The 21,952-nt window shown below is 40.9% G+C and overlaps 1 long non-coding RNA gene across 2 annotated transcripts in view; it reads left to right on the top strand.

The window, feature by feature from the left end:
* The window catches only part of LOC111940975 (uncharacterized), a 47,586-nt gene extending 36,914 nt beyond the window's left edge, over positions 1-10,672 (top strand). For both annotated transcript variants that reach the window (XR_015280994.1, XR_015280993.1), the window contains 2 exons: positions 8,197-8,347; positions 9,602-10,672. This is a non-coding gene — a long non-coding RNA (uncharacterized LOC111940975). The remainder of the gene's footprint in view (positions 1-8,196; positions 8,348-9,601) is intronic.
* Positions 10,673-21,952: the final 11,280 nt, after the last annotated feature.

Genomic DNA, 21,952 nt, shown 5'->3' with positions numbered 1-21,952 from the left:
AGCAAAACACATGCTCAAACTTGAATTCATATTCCAGGTAGGCATATTTACAAAGAGCAAAGACTACACACTTTTGAGTTTTATATGCACTTGGAGGGTGAGAAGGAGAGAAGGATTTTTATTTAAGAGCACGGTGCAAAACCATGGTTTAGTTTTCCCCAGAAAATCATCAGATGACACATATGTTTCCTGTGAACATCACTGCAGAAAGGGTTTTCCTTCTCATGACTTGTTTTGTTTTGCATATATTCTGACTTCTGGGAGTCCAGATGAAACCTCAAGAATTTTAAAACTATATAATCAGTCTGGAAAACAGGTAGAAGAGTCTCATGTGGTGACAGGTACTGAAATAGAAAGGCTAAATTAACATGTCCTTTTCACCTTGCGGGAAGAGCACTTAGTAGAAGATGAGAGCTTTGTGATCCATATTTCATTCTCCCCTTGACCTCTCCTATAACTTTGGCCAGGTGCCTCTGTGGACATGTCCTTACTCATCTTTTGTCTCACTTGCCTGTTCAGCACTTCAGGGATGCTCTGACTCATGGCATGTTCAGCTCTTACCACAATGGCTGTGCTGGAGTTTGGGGAACTGATGTGTCACATCCCTCAACCTCAAACTCCCTAAATATCCTCACCACATCTATAGAACTAAAAGCTGGAAAAAAATAAAGTAAAAGACATTTTGTGTAAGCTGCAGTTTTGGCACTTTTCATGAAATACACTTGGTAACAAGGGTGAACAAAGACTGACCTTCATAATGGTTAAGAGGCAAAGCAAAAATTGGAAATTTCTTCCTGAATACTGTGGGAAATTTCTTCATTATTTAGATAATTAAGAAATGTCTTATTAGTTTATGTATTTCTGTGTGAATACATAACATCTGTAATCTCCTAAGAATCTAGATATAGTATTCAAAAGAGAAAAGGCAGCAAAATTGGAAGATGAGCAATACAGCAATATAGGAAGACCTCCCTGTGGCAGTGGCTGTACCCTAATGGAGCTGAATGATTTTCATATGGAGACAATGTGACTCTGGTGACACCCATGGAGACATTTCAGAGAAGACTAACAGGAAAATAAACTAACTCTTGGTAGAAAACACCTCTTCCATGCGTGGAGGTAATGGCTGGTGATCTGGGGGTAGAACATACAGATTATTTGGATTCTGTTTCTGTGCTGATCACCCCAAGTAACCAGCTGAAACTCTCTAGGCCTATTTTTCCAGGAAACTGTAAAAAATATTGTTATTAAAGCAAAAGCAGGAGTCAAAATGTCACACAGACTATAAACACACAGAGAAAAGACTGCGATGGCCAGCTCTGGCACCTCAGTATCTAAAAAGTGGATGTCTGACAGCAGCAATGTAAAACAGGGTGGTATTCAGCTCTACATTCAGACTGCAGCACCCGCTTTAGGGTGGGTTGCATAGTGCTCCATAAGCTGCTGACTAAAGTCCTGCTGAATGTAATAAAAGCTCAGTCTGCCAAGCTCAGCTCTAGGCTTCTCCAGATAGACAAGAGTGAAAGCCTGCATCTTTCCCAGGTCACAGTCACTCTTCAGTGACGAGAGGGAGGTTAGGTCTGATCTGTGATCCAGAACTCTGCTAAGTACCGTTTGCTAAGAGCTATCCAGGAGGAAAGGTGGTGCAGCATCCTGCCAGCCCTGGCTTTGCCAGGATGTCCCCCTTGGCAGGGAGTTGAGGTGACTCCCCACTTCCAATTTGTGGCAAGCTCTCCTAAGAGACAATCATGCTCCTTTCCAGATGATGGGAGATCCCAAACTCCATGAGTTAATCCCTGGTTTCAGAAAAGATGGTGGGTGATGTGCACTTTTGATTTCTGTAGTACAACTTTTCCTCCCAATGAATTAACTTAATGTCAATACTAACATCAGTCAGTCGGTTGGTGTTAGGAGCCTGATCTATCCAGCATTGTTGTCAGCATGTTATATATCATGTAATCTGTCTTAGCTCAGAACAATCAATATATTGCTTCTGAATTTGCTTAAAACTGATGGAGTTGAACCAGTCATAGCAAGAGTGAAAAACATTTGTAAAACTTACCCTTAAGGTGCACAAATGTTAGGATACCCTCCCCAGTCTTCCTCTTCATGGAAAGAAGTGAAGATAATGGCTAGATTCCTGTCTCACAGGTGTTTAATGAGGTTAACGGCTCCCTTATAGTAGTTTGAGATCCTTGAATGGAAAATGTTACTGCAGACCTAGGCATTGCATTATTATTCTTCCTTATCCTTTTTGAAAGGGGAACGTATCCTTCAGAGTGTTCTGTTTTGCAACTGCATTGTTATGGTTGTTGGTGTATAAAATTGGTGCTCGGTGTGTATAATTTATAGCCTCTAAAAATGATAAATAGCCTGAGAAAGACGAGGGATCTCTCTGTTCAAGTACTAGAAGTTTCAAGATGAAAGGATATTTTTGGGAAATGGTTTATGACTTCCTACAAACTATAATTTTACCTTCTTCTTAGCAGTGCTGTTTCTACTTGGACTGATGGAATTTTTGGAAGTATCCTAGCTCTGATCTTTCTAGTGGACTCTGCTCAGGCCTGCTGCAGTCAGTGGGAATGGACAATCTTGAACATCTTCCAGAAAAAACTTAAAACTTCTATGGGTTCAGATACCATAGGCATTAATGGTATCACCACAATCTTTTTAATAGGGATAAACTAGATATTAATATATTTAGCCTGAGAAAGGTAATAAAATTTGTATATGTTAGAGGAATATGGCTTTGGAACTTGCCTCCAGTTAGAGGCAACTGAACTCAACAAGGTTTGCAACACTGTCTATTACATTTATGTGACTAAATTATAAACTTTCCTGACCCCAGGGAACTGGACTTGATTCTTTTCAGGCTAAACTTCTGATCTGATTTATCTACATTGGTTACTGGTCCTTTCATTTAAGTTTAATAGGCTGACTGTGTTATGTTATACTGATTAAAAACTAGAGCTGCCCAAGTAATTATTAACAAATTAATACACTTGGTAATACCTGGTTGAGGAACAGTATCAAAAAACATATTAAGTAATGAATTAGATTAGCTTTATGATATATTCTAGGAGGTAGTTCAGATTAAAGAGGAAGGAAGGTAAGGCAGAGCAAGGCAAAACAAAACAAAGATTTAACTAGAAACTGTCATCAATAACAAGTAAACATGCCATGGATTTTGTTTCTTTTATTTTGGAAATGCCTTCAAATTCCTATGCACTTTCACTGCTATTACTGTAACTAAAACATTATCTTAAGATTTCAGATTTCATTGATATTGATCTCATAAAATGCTGAGCATGTCTGTGATGTTAATGGATGCTGAGACAATTCAGCAGCTCACAAGTTCAGGCCCAAAATGTTTGCATTTGGCTATATAAAATGCATCAACCTCCTAACCTCATTTTACAAAAGTTTTGCATTGTTACAGAATCAGCTTAAATGATTCCATCCTAATGGAGCTCTTGAGTAGTGGTTACCAGAAGCTCTTTCACAGGTCAGCAAAACACTGTTATGTTGATGGCTCCTGCTGACAGAGAATAGCAAGAAACAAGTCTTCATGGAAGATGAAATGCATATTTCATTGGAGGAAGTAGAAGTGTTGCTTTGTATTTCAACTTGCTCAGACCTCTACTGCAACATTTAACCTCATGATAACTCTGTTTTTTCCCCTATAAAAACATGAAGTATTCACACAAAAAGAACATTTTTTGTCATGAAAATGGGATGAATATATGAATTTGAAAGAAATCCAGTTTAGAAAAATTCTAAACTTTCTAACATTGTCCTTTGCAGAACTTAGACAATGCTGATTGTAAGAAAAAAATGTCTAACAGCAGCTTCATCTGCTTGTCAGCTGCAATTGATATAAACAGATTTCTGAATTATCCTGTTAGACCTTCTACATCAAAATTGTGTAAAAAGAAAAAAACTGCTGATGTCAAAACCTGTTAAGAGTTTTTGGTGAAAAGTTATGCTTTATGTAAACTGAGACTTTTGTAGGATCCTGACAGGTTTATACAGCCAAGGAGGAGAACAATCTGTTGTCCCTGGTCTGTGAAGACTAGGGGTAGAAGGGGATTGCATGATGTTCCTCCTCCAGGAGACATACAAGTGCTGATGGAGGTGAGGGCAAGTTTCTCCCTGAGATTTTACAGGTTCACAAGGTAACTACTTTCCATCTCACAGACACCTCAGGGCATAAACAGCTTCCAGAACCCTTCCAAAATGACAAAGTGTATGCAAAGGCTGTAGAAACAAATCTGTTACATTTGACAATGTCCAAAGGAGTCTGGGTTCCATTTACAGTGGCATAGAGAAATTCAGCCTTGCAGGCAGCAATTTAAATACACCAAACTCATACAATGCCAAATGAAAGCAAAGGTGGGTAATGGATCATCAAGATTTACTCAACTGATCAGGTGCAAAACCCAGCCCCCAGGTTGCAGAGCAATGTTATGAACTCCACACAGAGGTACCCCAGGGGAAAAGATCCTGTAGTCAGCTCCACAGAAGCATTTAGGTGCCAAATGTCATTTGAAGCCCACAGAAGTCAATAGTCAACGAGATGCCTGGCCCAGAGGCAGATGTCTGTGTGTCTTAGATGGTTTATCTCTCCAAGTTAATTCCACTTTCTTTCCTCTGGGTGTTTTGAATCATCTGAGACAGTCTTGGGTGCTTAAGAGATCCACATCACCATGTCAGAAATGGTCTAGGATTTGTCTAGGATTTATGGGGACCTGCAGATTTTTTTGGAATGACAGTGAGGGGCCATGGGCATGTCCTGGAGCAATTTGAATGAACTCAGAATTCTACATTAGCAAGTGAGCAGTTAAAACAGAGAGCCTGCTGTGCTCTCTACTCTACCATTAATAAAGTATAATGGATGTGTTCTGTTGCTTTAGCAAGGACTGTACTTTAAATCTCACTTTCCATCATTCTCCTTTTTTTATTTTATTTGTTTTTGTGTTTCTTGTTTGGTTGGTTTGGTTTAATTTTGTTTTGATTTTAAAATCTCCCAGAGATCTGAAAGTTAAAACAGAGCTTTCTTATTCAATTGCCTGGTTCAATATTTGCTTGCAAACACAGGGTATGATTCTTTTTCTTTCTGGCCACAGGCTTACTCATGCTAGTGTACAAGCTCCAGCTTAGCTGTTCCTATTGTTGTCTATGTATATATATTTATATTTATAAAAGGCAAAAAAGTCAGTTTCCTGTTTCTGGGTTTGTTTACATTCATTACTTGGTCTTTTCTTCCTTTGTAGGAAGCATTAAACAATAGTAACTCATTTGTTCTTAAATTTTTGGTGACCATCAACAAAGCAATAAAAGGGAATTTTCATAAAATTATGGTATTCAGGAACCTGCAAGGAGAGGGAATTAACACTCTTACGTCACTGACCCATTTGTATTAATGGTTGGATATACTAAACAACAAAAAAACAACAAAATCTCAGGAAACAAAAAGGGGTAAAAAACCAATTTGTTCCTTATTAAGGTGCTGGAAAAATCCAAGATAAACCTGTTTAAAATTGATCTGATAAGCTGGGGAGCTCTGATTCACTGATGTGTTTTTCCCTGCTAATGGTCCTTTACTAATATTTATCCATTGCTTTGAGTAACTATTAATCTCCTAAGTTGAGAAACTCTACAAATGCAATTTCTAGAGTATTTAACCTTTCATGTTTGCTGCTTCCAGAGTTTGGGTTGACTTGGATACCAAGCACTACATTTTACTTTGCTTCTATGAGCTCTAAATTGCTAAAATATTGACACAATGACTATTTAAAACTATTTTTTTTTTTAAATCTTGCACATAAATATGGTATTTTTCTTGAAGTGTAATGAAGTTGAATTCACTTTTGTTTTCCACTTGCTCGCTTCTGCCTGTTACTGAAGCTCCTTCAAGCTGCCATGTGCTTGCAAGTGTAATTTTTTATTCTGTAATTTGACATCAGAAATGACCAGAGAGGTAACAGCTCAGCAGCATGAGTGTCTTTCTAATGATCTCTCAGAGAACAAAAAGGAAAAAAAGAAAGAAGTATCTCACTACCAGGCTAATAATTCTAATATCTGGCAATAAATCTTGATTTTTCAAAAAATGAAAAATTTCCATAAACTTCCTCATATATGTAGCCACTCAAATTTATCTTTTCACAGAAGAGCTTTTGATCATTCTCTTTTTCTCCTTCTCATTCTTTATTTTCCTTTTTTCCATTTTTCTTTTTTGTTTCCTTTCTTCTTTTTTTTTTCTTTTTTTCTTTTTTCATTTTTTTTTTTTCTTTTCCCCCTATCCTATTCTGGCCATGACAACTAAAGGCTTTTAAAAAAATCTCCTGGGCTCTGAACAAAGCCTGTTGTTGCAGGTAATTGTTGAAATATCAAGGGTATTCCGTCCTCCATTACTTAAGCTTTCATTTGTGGCTTTCATGGTTTTGAGGAATGTTTATGGCTGACAATCCTTTCTTTACGGCTCTATCCTTCAAGCTCTGGCTGATACCGCTGAGAATGACCGCATGAGTGACTGATAAAATGTCAAGATGCCATTGTTTCCAGGAGAGTGTTTGGGAGCAATAAGATCCGTTTCAATTTATCTCACCCACCTGACTTTAAGGCTCCAGGTTTTACTTCTTGAACTGCTACGAGGGATAACAAAACAAAACTCCTCCCCCCCATCCCCTGCAGCAAAACTTGGGGTCCTTAAGCACTCTGAGATAATATTATGCAGATGGGTCATAACAGCAGCAGTGCTCTGACGTTAGAGATATATTTCATGAAGCACGTCGGTACAATATTTGGGACTTAATTAATAATCTCTGTGAAAGCTGGTTTATGGATCATAATAACCATATTTTTAAATCTGTGAAATACAGCAACAAAAAATCTAATTCACGAGGCAGATGGTGAAGCAGGGTCTGTGGAACAACAGAATGGGAGAGCTTTACAGTGAGTTTCAGAGAGTCTTCTGCTAGGATTTAGCCCTTGCCAAGGCTGTACCACTTCTCAAATGGTCTTTGAGGGTCGCCAGACTACTGATAAAACCGGGTGAAGGAAGGCAGCAAAACCAACTGCCACATTAAATAAATAAAAATATGAATTAATATTTTGCATAGATGGTTTTGCAGTGCAATTATTCTAAAGCCATTACACTCAAATTAAAAAGCAATCACTCGATGTAATTTAACTGTAAAGTTTAAGTGGCAGTTTTCTAGGGTGTGGATTGGAGTTTACACAGGGACTAGGACAACTTGGGGTTTCTTCCTGTCTGGGACTTGTGAGAACTGACACAATCATAGTGGTGTTAATAATGGCAGCAAAAAAACCCACCTGTTTAATGTGGTCATTCTACTTTAACAATATTTAGTCTCTATGCTATAGAATCACAGCATTGTTTGGGTCAGAAGGGACCTTCAGAGGCCATCTAGTCCAACACCTCTGCAATGATCAGGGACATCTTCATTTAGATCAGGCTTCTCAGATCCCCATCCAACCTAACCTTGAGCGTTTCACAGAACGTGGCATCCACTGCATCTTCAGGGAACCTGTTCCAGTGCTTTTGCCAGTCTAGTGTGCCATGAGGCTGTTCTCAATCCATTCCCTGGGAAGGCAGTGACCATCCCTGCTGACACCTCCTGTGCCTGAGGATGGCACTGGAGGGCTGATGGGTGCTCAGGTTTGCCCTTGGTGGGGCAGAAAGGTGGTTTCACAGTGAAGGGAAAGCTGCTGCTCTGACTCAGCTTTCCCAGAGACATTTCAGATACATCCTGTCCAATGTGTAAGCTACTCATATGCTAAAACGATTAATCTGAGCTACAAGGATGTAATTAACTGTCATTTAACTAACAGCAGTTAAACTAGCATTTAAATTTGCTGAGGCATAGATTTGATAAAAGGTCCTGAGGTATGGCAGAACTGCTGAGGCTGGCAAAAGGTTGGTCCCAGTCAGGTTTAAATGAACCAATTTGTTTTTAAAATCTCAGTCTGGTTTAGAAAAACCTTATTGTACCCAGACTCCCTGGAAAGCTGTTCTTCAGATCAGCTTCTAACTCAGACCATTTTATTAAGAACTTTAAAAACTGGGCTGAAGTTTGAGCACTGAGCTTATTTTCCAGGAAATTTTAAAGAAGGCATGTTACCCTGAGATTGTGGAAGAATCATGTAGTAACTCCAACTTTTCTCTTTTTCCAGAGAGCATCATTGTCCTTGCCAGATTTGAAGTTCATCTGCTGTGATCACCGAGGCTGCTTAGTGTCTCTGAAGACCCTCTCAGTCTTCCTGAATATTGACTTTCTACTGTGTTAAGTAAAACTTATTTCTGTGAGAATGAGTAACAGTCCAGGCAAGTTCAACCTTGCTGTAATTCTCAAAATATTTTTCCTCCACTTCTAAGCTTAGGTGCTCTAAAATAGTTTTTATTTCACCCTCTTTAGAACACTAAAAAATGTATTTTTGGACTCAGAAAGACATAGAAGGTTATCAAGTTCACTTACTAGATATTATTTTTACCTTCCAGTGACATTATGGACAGAAAGTAGAAAACCTATCAATATCCCTGAACCTAAAATGGAGTTCTCATGTTATTGCTCCTAATTGCATCAGTTAGTTTCCTCTGATACCAAGGGCTCTCCTGCTTTAACAGACAGGTTGGATGAAAGCTGTGAGGGAAAGTGAAACTGGTCACAAAGCAGATTATTGATAGAAGCAACATTCCTGACTTCCACTCTGATAATATGGCCACTTACCATCATTTCTTACCTTGCAAGACCAAAAGCCTGGGCTTATGATAGCTCTTACTTTAGTGATACAAAAGTTTCACTCCGGCTTGACCTGCTCTGGGGTTAATAATGAAAGCAAAGGTGTAGATTAATGAGGAAAATGGAGCTTCAAGCTGTCTAAGGATCATCTGGGTTTCTCTGCCCTATATGCCCATTCAAGTCATCCTGGTGACTTAGGGTGGCAGAATAAGGTTCAGGAACTTATGCCAGACAAGAACTTACTTCTTGGGCATGTGTCATCTCTCTAACCAGAAGCACTTTAAAATAGAGCAGTCCCTTATCCTACAAAAAAGAATTTTTGTTTTGTTTATTTTCTTATTTTTTCCTTTTCTTATGTGAATAAAAAAAAATATAATTGAAAACCACTTACCTGGTCAACATTATTTCATAGGGTGCTGAAGTATAAATCAGACACTGTGCGACCTTCATAGAAATTTCAGATTTATTTACAGTGGTTTGCACTGATCGCTTTATCTACAAGGAGCTCAGTTTCCCCTTGGTGACTCATAAGTAATGTGGTCCACGCAAACCCGTGTAAATAGATCCAATATTTCAAGGAAGGTCATGCTATATACTCTCTTTGTTTCTCAAGAATAGATGATGGCTTACTGCAGGGCTGATACGACATTTATCTTCATGAGTGAGGAGGTTGATTGTGTGGCCCAAAGGGCAGTAGTCATGGCTGGTGGGCACCCAACGGGAATGAAACACACCCCATAAAACTCTCTCTATTTTTGTGTCTATGTGATGAAAGCTCCTTACTCACCAGATAGTCTGCAGAATACTCTAAGCGGTAAAGAACAGTTTTCTTTCAACAGGAGCAAGAGAAAGGAAATAAATCCTTATACATCCAGGACTGAGAAGACCTTAACCTTCTGTGGGAAAGCAAGAAGGTTCTCCCATGAGAGAAATGTCTTGAACCTTCTTTTGATGCGTCCTTGGTCCCTGCCAGGTGACACACTGAATCAGATTGACCACTGACTTCATGCAGTCCAGCACTGCCTGTATCCCTACTCCTCTGCACATGAATTCTCTTCTACAGGTTGGGTGTATCACCTGGAAAAGTCCAGCTCCACTAAATGGAGACAGCCCAAGTGCCCTTGGGCTTTTCTTTTCAGTTTCATGTCTGTTTTTGTGATTTGTTTCAAAATCTTCTCAAACAGCAAGCCATCATGAGACACAGCTTGCCATGACACAGCACCAACATGTGAAAGGTTTCCAGTTCAGTGTCACAAAGTTCACTGGCTAAAAACATGGCACAGAGTATGTTCTCAGAAAGAATATACAATAAGGTGATAAGCATAAACATCTGCTACCTTCTTCTGCTGCAGTTTTGAATCATATGTCATGATTTTATCCAACATATATAGACAATGTCATATTTCATCAACTATATGATATCATATTTATACAAGTATTTCCATTGGCAGTAAAAATCTTCTGTCTTATCTCTTAATTTTGCTTTGTGTTTAAAAAAATTGGATTATTTTTTCTTCAGGTAGGAATCTAGGTCTCTGAAAATCAAGGTTGAATTCACTGTTTTGCAGCATATTTTCCAGGTGAATTTAGTGGAACTCTTTAAATTAACTGGAGAGAGCACTTTCAGGTAGTTGGTACCCAAAGTTGATTTCTCTATATCTCAGTTTCTCACTTAAAATATGTAGTAATGTTATTTTCTTTGCCTGTTTCTATTCCTATTTATATCTAAGCATTGCCTGTTAGATCTCATCTGTGTTGATCCTACTGTAAGTGAAACTAGTAATAAAAATATCTCCCACCCAAAAGAGAGATTTTGGAAATGAGCAGTGGCATGCAGAAACAAGAATATAAATTTTCATCAAGTTAACAATTTAATAACTATAAATAAAAGATTATCACCATGTTCTCAAGCCTGTCCTAGAATACTTTTAGAACTACATCTGTGAAAGAAATAAGATGCATAATGCCATTGGCCCACCCTATTTTAATCAATCCCCATTCCACGTGTTTTCCAATCACTGTAACTGTGTAACTGCCTGCAGAACAGAGTGGTAGTGTATGAATTTTTGTCATTTGGCCCATGTTTGTTTTTAAGATAGATGGGGAAGACAAAAAGAAAAGCCCCACAAGGCAATAATTCCTCTGTTCAGAAACCCCAGACAGGTCTGACAGCTGGTGAGGAGAAAGGTCAGCTCCTGCTGATTTTGCAGTGTGTGGGAGAGAGACATGGAGAGTATGAAGATCAGAAGGTGAGCACAGTGCTCTCACAGACAAAATAGATGACTTTAGGGTAAGGGAACAGAGAAAGATTATTTAATAATAAAAACAAAACAAAGCCCGCAAGACTGCTGTTTAGGAGCAACCTGATTGACCTCAGAAGTGTTAACTGCTAGAAGTGGCCGAAGTTGGCAGGTAGTCATTAGAGTACTTCTAAAAATGTGGACTGTGATACCTCTGATGCAAGTGAGGCAGTTGGGACTGGTCTTGCACACTGGGAGATCCTCTTTAATATCAGCAGGGATGTTGCATCTTATTTGGATTCCCTTGAAAAGTAAATGGAGCTCTATGAATCCTGCAAAATGTTTTCTGTGACTGGTCCTTCAAAAGTTTGGTGAATATTCTTCAGCATCACTCAGCATCTCATGCAGGCTGTTGTCTGAAAAGTAAAAAACAAACCAAAACAAACCCCAAAACAAAAACAACGAACAAAACAAAACAAAAATAAAACAAAAACCTCCAAAATAAACAAAAACCCAAACAAACAAAATCAAACCATAAAAAAAACAAAACAAAACAAAACAAATTTTGAGTTTTATGGGCACAGGCATTTTTAGTGTTTTTTTTTAAAATGGGCGTGTGAGTTTTCTAGTTGACAGTGTATAGACAAAGCCTCATCTATAGTCAGGATTTTGTAAATGGCCTATTGTGGAATTTCTGAACTGCCTGGTCCTGACTCCTGTTAAAGAAGGGATACTGGGGCAGGCAGACAGCACACTAGTCCAGCAGGGGAGATTTTACCTGTAAGAGAAACTACACAAATAACGATGCTTTGCAAGTCAGTATCCATTGGCAAGACCAGTGGTCACCATGGCAATGTGCTAAAATAAACCTGGGTTGTTCTCAGGGACAATGGGTCACTTACTCATAATGAGTGTGGAAGGTCCTGGGGACAGAAACCCTGACCACAGCTCAAGGGCCAGTGCTGACTGGCATCCTCCTCATCCTCCCACCCCTTGGCCCCAGCAGAAACCTCAGGCTGATGCAGTTTCACAGCAGCTTTGCCATGATGTGACCCTGTGCTGGACCCACCAGACTGCAGGGCTGTGAGGTCACGGGGGTGGACAGAGGCTGTGACAGCTTACCTCACTTAGGTATCAGGGGATGATTGACAGGGATGCTCTGGAAAGTCACACTAAATGCCATCCTGCCTGTCCACTTCTCAGCACATCCAGCTCACCTTTCACCTGGCTGTTGCAATGGGACGTGGTTGTCTTTGCTGGAAAAAAAAATAAAAATTGAAAGTGAGAGCATGGCTCGGGACCAGCGTTGCCCTCTTATGGCTGCCTCCAGTCTACAGCTGCTGGGCAGTGTCCAGTCCCTGCTGTTGCACAGCAATGGGGTTGTGCAAAGGAGATGTATCCTAAGAGATTCAGAGGGAAGGTCTGGTGGCAAAGTGTGTGCATTGGTGCTTTAGCAAACTCCTGCGAGCAGAGGCAAGCCTTTAAGAAGCATTATGGCATCAGAAAGTTATGTGTGCTATGGAGACTGGAGTTGATATCACAGGAATGTGAGGTAAGCAAAAGACAGTTTTGATTCAGTCCATAATGAGTACTATGGCAAACACTTCCAGCAGGTGGGAAAGAGAACAGATGGGAGAACTGGGGCTGTTCAGCCTAGAGAAAACGCCAGGGACATCTTAGAGCCCATTCCAGTGCTGAAGGAGGCTCCAAGACACCTGGAGAGTGACAAGGGTCCTCAGTGACAGGACACAGTGGAACACCTTCAAACTGAAAGAGGGCAGGGGGAGATGGGATATTAGAAATTCTTGCCTGTGAAGGTGGTGAGGCCCTGGCACAGGTTGCCCAGAGAAGCAGTGGCTGCCCCATCCCTGGAAGTGTACAAGGTCAGGTGGGTTGGACCAACCTGGGATAGGGCATCCCGTGGCAGAGGGAATTGGAACTGGATGATCACTAAGATCCCTTCCAACCCAAACCATTCAATGAAAAAACCCCAAATATAACATAACAAAGAAAACAAACAAGCGTAAAACCCACCCAAAAAAAATCTCTCAGCAGAAGAGAACTGGATGCACAAGCAGAGCACAGAAAATGCTGAGCAGTACAGACATCATGGGTGTAGAGCTGAGCAGTAGAGACCTGCTTGCAGGAAAGGAGTGTCTGGTGACACAGGAATGTTTCCCTGCCGGCAGAGTGTTCAGCAGCAGGTGGGTTAATTTAGTGGTGTCTCACTTAGAGCATATCCAAATGTTCCACTGGCCGCTCTTGAGTTACTCTGTGTCTCAGGTGTACTCTTCAAGTATTTTAAAAGGGGCAATGATTTTTTTTTTTTTTCCCCTGGTAGCGAGTACATCCAGGCAGATATAATTTTAATATAAAGGGGAAGTTTACTAGAATAGAATTTAAGAATATTAAAAAGGGATTTGGTTCCGAGAGAAATATTAGCAGTAAAGGCAAGGATAAGGATTTTGGAGAAATTTAATTAAAATTTAATCTTCTTTCTAATTAAATTTCCTTTTAATTAAACTTAAAATTAAATTCGCTTTGTTTAATTGGAGGAATTTAAAAAGTATTACCTCAGAATGTCAATCATTTTTTTTCAAACTATAAAAAATAGTTTACCCTGGTTTGTCTAGTTTAAAGGATGAGATTTCACATGGAATGGGAAAAAAATAGTAATAAAAACATAACATTTAAGTATAAATCAATTTACTTCTCAGTTACCTTCCTTCTCATTTCCTTCTCCCCCTCTCCCATTCCAGCATGCTGTAAATGAAGGAAAAATGTTTTTCCCTCTCAGGAGCATGTCTATGTCAGCAGGGAATGCCCAAACCCTTTTGACATTTGGACCACTCACTTAATACAGGATGGAGCTCTGGGCTGTGATAGTGCTTTGCAGGGCTTGATGCCATTAATTTTCCTGCTTTGCCAGTTATAACTACTTATTTTTTCTGTTTGTTTGACTTTTGTTCCATTTTGTTTTTTGATTTGTTTTCTGGTGAGAGCAAGTTTTGGTGATGTGAAAAAAACCAAAGGAACAGAAAGCTGTTCCAAGGTAAAGGTGCCTCAGGATGCCTCTGCACCAGCATCACTCAGTGCTGCCCTGATGCCCTGCACCTTCAATTTGCTGCCTAAGCCCCCCGTCACCTTCCTGACCCTCCCCCTCTGTTCTCAAAAGTGCCAGATCATGCCCCATTTTGCCTTAAGTTCTGTTCCTTCTGCTATACCCTTTGAACACCCCTGTTCTGGCTTACAACTCCTCCCCTCTGCTGAAAACCACCTGGCCAAAGCCATTAGTGACCTCCTGGCCTGAGCTAAACCAAAATGTGATTTTTCTCCTCTCAGCTCTCTCGATCTATTTTGCTCTCTTCATCTATGTAGTCCTCCTCTGCTTTTCACTTTACTGATGTAGATGACTCTCATAGCAGATCAATGGGTACCTTTTCATGTCTCTTGCACCTAATTCTTTTGTACCTTGCAGGCTCTTTTCATATTCTCATCTCTTCTCTTGACCTCATTCAAAGGACAACTCTCATATCCCAACCTTTTGCTGTTCCCCTCTACCTTCCAGGGCACTCTCCATCTGTATTTCTTCTGCTTCCATATTTTTTCCTTGTTTTTTCATATACTGTGGTTTTGCAAGCTTTGTTGTTGTTGCTTTTGGGGTTTATTTTTAAACTCTTCTCTCTTCTGTATCCTTGTGTTACATGTGTATGCCATCACTGCAGTCAAAGGCAACAACATCCAGCTAAGGTTCAGGTCATGAATCCAGTGAACCAGGGGTGATCAAACATAGAGGTCACTCCCAGCCTACTCCCCTCTAAACATGCAAAGATGCAACATTCAATTTCTCTACAAAGTAGCCTTGAAACCTTGGTAATACCTTTTTTCCAACCTTCTTAGCTTGAGACACTCTTGAAATAATCTTTGCCCTCAGAAGGAGAATTATACTTTGTACTTCATTCCATTCAACCCAGGTTTTCCTCAGCATCAGTGTTGTCCTGGGTGCAAACAGAAGCAGTTTAAAAGAAGCTGAAACTGAGCCCTTGGAAAAGTTGTGGTAGACAAGAAATAAAAGAAGCAAGGGCCAGAAACCAAAATGTTGCTGGTAAACTAATGGTTGCTCATTTCTGTGCTTTGCTGCTTGTGCTTTGAATGGCTGATACCACGGAAATATGAATCAAAGTAAGTTGAGCGGGATGTCACGGTAATCAAGATGGGAGACCAGGGAGCTGGAGAGTGTCTGAGCCTGAATTTGCCAAGTCAATTGATAAAAAACAGTTTTCTCCATAATAACATAATCAGTCTCCTCTCTAAATAGTTCAGGTGCTGAAATTGCCTTCTGTGCTTGAATTAATAATAATAAGAAATAATAAAAAGCTCAAGCAAAAGGATTAAGCAAAAATGAGCTGTGTGTACGTGCTCTATGCAAATTGGCAACACCTCTGTATTCATAATTCATTGCAAGTGGTTGAAGATAAATAGATTTTTATTTTTATTCCCCATGAATTGCTCACATAAGCAGGAGCTATCTCGTTCGAACATTTTCCCCCTCTTGTTTTATTTAAGTTGAGAAAGAAAGTAAACAGATGACTGTAGCAGCTCCTGACCTCAAGATTGTATGAGATGCTGATGCTGAGGCTATAAGACCCTGCTCAGATAAATCCTTTCTGCATTGAGTCCAAGCAGAGCTGGATCTGGGCACCTGAGAACAGGGTATAGAAGAAGGGAGCATCTCCCTCAAATTGTGCTGGTTTGAAAGATTGTGAAGGGGAAGTTAAGAGAGAATGGTGTTTAAGATCCCTGTCATACTCATTGTATTTCCTATTATTTAAGACCTAACATTATTTTATTATTAGGCATAAAAGTAGAGCAGCCCATGTAACCATGCAGAATCATATTTAGGGAACAACAGTATGACCTTAGTAGGAACATTATGTATAACAGGGAGCAAGAAAGAGAAAAAAAAGAATTCAAACAAACACTTTTATCTTGATGACCCTTGAATGAAAGGACAAGGAAACAGTATGATCAGCTAGCAAAACATTGTGAAGATAAGAGCCCTTTGTCAGCACAGAGGGCCTGATTCTCCCTTCCTTTGTCATTTGCATCTGTGCAAGGAGAATGACAAATTGCAGGAAAGATGCCACAAATCAGATCAGTTTAAACCAGTTCCTAGCTTTGCACATGTTTTAATGACAGTACAAGGTGAACAGACTTGACTCAGTCCCAAAAGGCAATCAGTTGATCTGGAACCTGAGCCATGGTTGTATTAAGTATCAAAATACAAATTTTCATGTTATCAGAATAGAAACAAAACCACTGTACTGCAATAAAATGATAAAGGGAGTACTGAAATATCATGAGATACTTTAGTAAATATTTCCTTAAAACTACCTAATTAATTTTCAGACTTCTGTTTCATTTTTGGCATCTTAGGCTACTAAGGTATTTCTACTATGAATTGCTTTCTTTTTTACACAAGTTCAGTTTTATCCCAATTATACACCAAGTAAAAACAGAAAAATCCAAAAAGCCCCCCAAAGCCCTTTATAGTATTTCCACAAGACTAATATAAAACAGATGTATCCTGCTGAGTTCACAGTATATTTTAAACAAAATGACCCCAATGTTGTTGGATCTTACAAATGCTGATATATATGAATATGAATACCTTTCCATGGGGGAGCATTCTCAGGAGTATCCAACGGGTCAGTCTTTCCCTGTTTGAAATGGTAATCATATACATGGGTCTGTTTTCGGTTTCATTTAGTTCTTTTTTAAGTGTTTATTTTTGCAATACATTGTCCTATATTTTGGTATTTTTTCTTGTACATTTCTTAAGGCAACTAAAAATAATACACAGCAATATTTAACTCTTGTATAGCTTTGACTAGTAAAATCCCCAGAAATACAAGTGTACATTGGCCGCTGCCTTGTTGGAGGTTTCCAGATATAAATCATCAGATCTCTATAAGGCATAAGGGAACACCTGCCCAATTTTTTAAAAGTACTGTAGGTTCTGATTCTAAAAAACACAGGGAGTATCCTTCCTTCCTTCCTTCCTTCCTTCCTTCCTTCCTTCCTTCCTTCCTTCCTTCCTTCCTTCCTTCCTTCCTTCCTTCCTTCCTTCCTTCCTTCCTTCCTTCCTTCCTTCCTTCCTTCCTGCCTTCCTTCCTTCCTGCCTTCCTGCCTTCCTTCCTGTCTGCCTTCCTTCCTTCCTTCCTTCCTTCCTTCCTTCCTTCCTTCCTTCCTTCCTTCCTTCCTTCCTTCCTTCCTTCCTTCCTTCCTTCCTTCCTTCCTTCCTTCCTTCCTTCCTTCCTTCCTTCCTTCCTTCCTTCCTTCCTTCCTTCCTTCCTTCCTTCCTTCCTTCCTTCCTTCCTTCCTTCCTTCTTTCCTTCCTTCCTTCCTTCCTTCCTGCCTTCCTTCCTGCCTTCCTTCCTGCCTTCCTTCCTGCCTTCCTGCCTTCCTGCCTTCCTGCCTTCCTGCCTTCCTGCCTTCCTTCCTGCCTTCCTTCCTGCCTTCCTGCCTTCCTGCCTTCCTTCCTGCCTTCCTTCCTGCCTTCCTTCCTGCCTTCCTTCCTTCCTGCCTGCCTTCCTGCCTTCCTTCCTGCCTTCCTGCCTTCCTTCCTGCCTTCCTGCCTTCCTGCCTTCCTTCCTGCCTTCCTGCCTTCCTTCCTGCCTTCCTGCCTTCCTGCCTTCCTGCCTTCCTGCCTTCCTTCCTGCCTTCCTGCCTGCCTTCCTGCCTGCCTGCCTGCCTTCCTGCCTTCCTGCCTTCCTGCCTGCCTGCCTTCCTTCCTGCCTGCCTTCCTGCCTGCCTTCTTTCCTGCCTGCCTTCCTGCCTTCCTGCCTTCCTTCCTGCCTTCCTTCCTTCCTGCCTTCCTGCCTGCCTTCCTTCCTGCCTTCCTTCCTGCCTGCCTGCCTTCCTGCCTGCCTTCCTGCCTGCCTTCCTGCCTTCCTGCCTTCCTGCCTTCCTGCCTTCCTTTCCTTCCTTTCCTGCCTTCCTTCTTTCCTTCCTTTCCTGCCTTCCTTTCCTTCCTTTCCTGCCTTCCTGCCTTCCTGCCTTCCTGCCTCCCTGCCTCCCTTCCTGCCTCCCTGCCTCCCTGCCTCCCTGCCTGCCTTCCTGCCTGCCTGCCTGCCTGCCTTCCTGCCTTCCTGCCTTCCTGCCTTCCTTCCTGCCTTCCTGCCTTCCTTCCTGCCTTCCTGCCTTCCTGCCTTCCTGCCTTCCTGCCTTCCTGCCTTCCTGCCTTCCTGCCTTCCTTCCTGCCTGCCTTCCTGCCTGCCTTCCTTCCTGCCTGCCTACCTCTTATTCTCTAGTAGATGGTGTCCCTGTCCATGGCAGGTGGCTTGGAACTGGATGTTCTCTAAGGTCCCTTCCAACGCAAGCCATTCTATGATTCTGTGTTTTTATGAAAAAAATAATTGTCTATATTATACTGTATTGCACTGGTGATACTACCCTGTATTGGTCTGACTGTAGGTATGTATTAGGACATTAAATCCTCCTCAGATGTATTTACTCCTTTCGTTTATAAACATGTATAATGCATTTTGTGCCCCAGTCCTGGGAGGCAGTAATTAGGGTGGGCTTACTCATGTCCATAGCTTTCAAACTCTCAGCCACACTCAACACACTTTGTACACAGTGAATATATTGAGTTTACAACACAGATGCTTAAACCAATTATCTCTTCTAATTTATCTCTTTTTCTTATTGAAAGAATTAGTCCCACATAATAATCCAGCTATCAGTCTCTTGGTGTAAACCAGGTTGGCAATAGAAAGAAAAAAACCTCTGACTTTTCTCTATAGCTCATTTTCTTTCAAAAATGGGTCTAAGTCATCAAGTTATTTTGAGCATTTTGAGGAATATTACTTTTTCTCTTGCCGATCTATATCCACACTCCTGTCAGATGGGATAGGAGGGAGGATAGAAATGTAATTTTACATATTCCAGTTTTTTGCTTTGACTCCAAACTGAAATGCCCCCTCCCCTCCTGGCAGTGTGCACTGAGGTGGGGTTTTGACAGCGGCCTTTAATAGAGTTTCAAGAAGCAAGAATGGAAAAGACCTATGAGGTCGTCTAGTCCAGTTCATAGCCAGAGCGATAACTCAGGCTGTTCTCACCAACAGAGGTGATGGTACTCAGTGGCAAGTAAGACATAAATTCTGAGTCAAAGATCCCTAAATTTTGCAGCATGAGATTCAAGAAGATGAAAACTCTGGAGAAGCTTCAGTTATTTTTGATAGCAGTTTTTATTACATTATTTATACAAACATGAATAAGGCAGTATAAAAGTGGCTGAACATTTAACTATATTTACTTATCTTATTAAGTAAACATACTTACTAAGTATAAGAAGATTTGTTTGTTTGTTTTATTTAAATTACTGGTCCTGTGTCTGGATTATGGACACAGATAGAGAAGTTGGCTCTTTCTGAGGGATCATGACACTTTGAGTAGTATGACAGGGAGGAGAGGGTTCACTGCTCATATCAATGTTGGTCAAATATTCTGAAAGAGAAACACTTTAACACTTATATTTCTGATGTTACTAGCTTTTTGATCTGTCTGTCATCATGGATGTGCCCAGTTCTTATCTGCTGAAGCTGATGTATGAGATTGTTGAAGATTCAGGTAGGTGTTACTACATACCTCATATCTTAGCTGTCCCACAGGTGAGAGATAGATTTTTTTTTATTATTATTTTCCCTCATATATATGCAAGAGAAGAATCACCCAACCCAGTCAAGAGAGAACCAAGATCTTCCCAAGGGAAGCAGTGGAAGAGGGGGCAGAAGAGGTTTATGCCGTACTTGGCTGGCGTCCCAGTCACAGCATCAGTGTGCCCACGCCAGGCTGTTCAGGGCTGCTTGGGTGTGCTGTGCTTTTGCTTTTCCTGGAAATTTCACATTTGTTGAAATGAGCATGCATGTTTAAAAAAAGGTGTGTGTGGGAGCTGATGAATCACATCTTCTGTCAAAGACACCAGACACCCAACTGAAGCACTGCTGACTGTCTGGAGCTCTTTACTCATCTTTGCTCTTATGTGGGCTTTAATTTCTTACAGAATTTTCCTTAGTGTCATACAAAATTTCCTTTTATCAACTGCTTTCACTGCTCTTTCCCTTTCACCCACTCAGCCATGCTCCTCAACCCACCTCTCCAGAAGCATTTGCTGATGTTCATCACCTCCGCTTTATTTGACATCCCAGCTACTCATTTAGTGATTCTTCCATAGAAATGCTACAATTAGACCTTATTCAAAGCTCTGCTCAGTGACACAATATTACTGATTTACAAGTGTCTGTCCCTGGAGCCTGTGAGGTGACCAGTGCCTGCTCTCCCTGGCTACACCTGCTGTGCTGGGAAGGATACAGGGAAGGAGAGAGATAGCACGAGCAAAGCAGAAACCAGTTAAGCCTAATATCCTCCCTGTCTCTGACTCACAGACAGAGGTTGCCCCAAAACTTAGGAGTTTTAAGTTGGTTTTGCCCTAATAGCAACAGGCAGCACTATGAAGGGAGGGTAAGGTGGATCCTATTTTCCCTTGAGAAACCTGTTCCAGATTTGGGTTTATCATATCTCTCTACAGTTTCCTGAAATGAGCTAGGGATGGGGGTTTGCCTTTTTTTCCAGGTAACAAAGAAGAAGAGAAAATGGCCTCAAATTGTTCCAGGGGAAGTTTAAATTGGATACTAGGAAAAGTTTCTTAATGGAACAGGTGGCCCAGGAAAGTGGTGAAACCATCATTCATAGAAGTGTTCCAAAAATGTGTATTTGTGGTGCTTAGAGACATGGTTTAGTGGTGAATATGGCAGCTATTGGTTGGAATCCTTGATCTTACAGGACTTTTCCAGCCTTAAAGATTCTATGACTAATGGTCCTTGTCAACCAAGAGTAACCACCAAATCTTGCTAGGGAAAGGAAGTTCTCTGAAGGGCCAAACACAAAATATCTGGCCTGTGATGTAGTGAAAACCTGTTTTAAAACCAATATAAACCCCTCACAACCTGGTGTGAGTGAGAGATGTGTGTCAGCCCCCGGAGCTCTTGTGAGCTGGTGATTTGTTGTGGATGATTGTGAGCGAGCAAGGTCTGGTGCTTCACAAAGTGAAAGCTCAGATGGGCACTAGACAGATCTCTCAGGCCACAGGCACAGCAATGAGGCCTTGTGTTTTACAACCCTGGAAAAGCTGGGATATTTGCTCATTAAAAGGTACAAGTCAGTCACATGGGCAGATTAATTTGTCATATTCCTATTACTAAATTAAGCAGTATTGGGCAATGCAGCTTTATGGATTAATTGCAGTGATAAATTGCTGGTGTATTTTCATCTCAGGCAAGTAGACACTCCCACAAACTGTGTCTGAATTTTTTTTTAGGTGTTAGTTTTGGGGCAGGGGTCCCTCCCAAGGGGCAGTCAGGATGCACCCACCCATGCACGGCGACACAGGGTTCAATACTGACGTGAGCTGCTGCATGCCAGCTGGCCCCGGTGTCATGCTGTGGGCTAAGGCATTTAATTTAATAGCATGGACAAAGTTACAAAATCCAGCTTTTCAGCAGCTAATCAGTTTGGACAGAGGGCTGCTCTGGAGTGGCTGTATCGACTCTGGTTCAGAAGATGACTCAATTGGTCCTGCCTCAGATCTCCACTCAGGCTCCAGTGCCGTGCAGACACAGCTTTGTAGTTTCTGCTTTCCATTTCCAGAACTAAACTCAAAAGTCAATGGTAGTTTTCTTCAAAGGGTTGGGATGCACCCTTCACCTTTTGCTTTTGAATTGTTTATTAAATTCTTGATTTTTTTTCTTACAAATTGTGGACACCACTTAAAGGCAAGACAAAAATTTGGTTTGCAGTCCCAGGGACTTCAAGTACCAGTCCTGCTGAGGGGGAGTAAGATGTTTTACATAGCCACTTGTAAGACAGATTCTATTTCCCTGTACATAC

Source organism: Cyanistes caeruleus, chromosome Z (genome assembly GCF_971803275.1).
Source record: "Cyanistes caeruleus chromosome Z, bCyaCae1.hap1.1, whole genome shotgun sequence".
Lineage (NCBI taxonomy): Eukaryota > Metazoa > Chordata > Aves > Passeriformes > Paridae > Cyanistes > Cyanistes caeruleus.
This window is presented reverse-complemented; position numbering and strand designations above follow the sequence as displayed.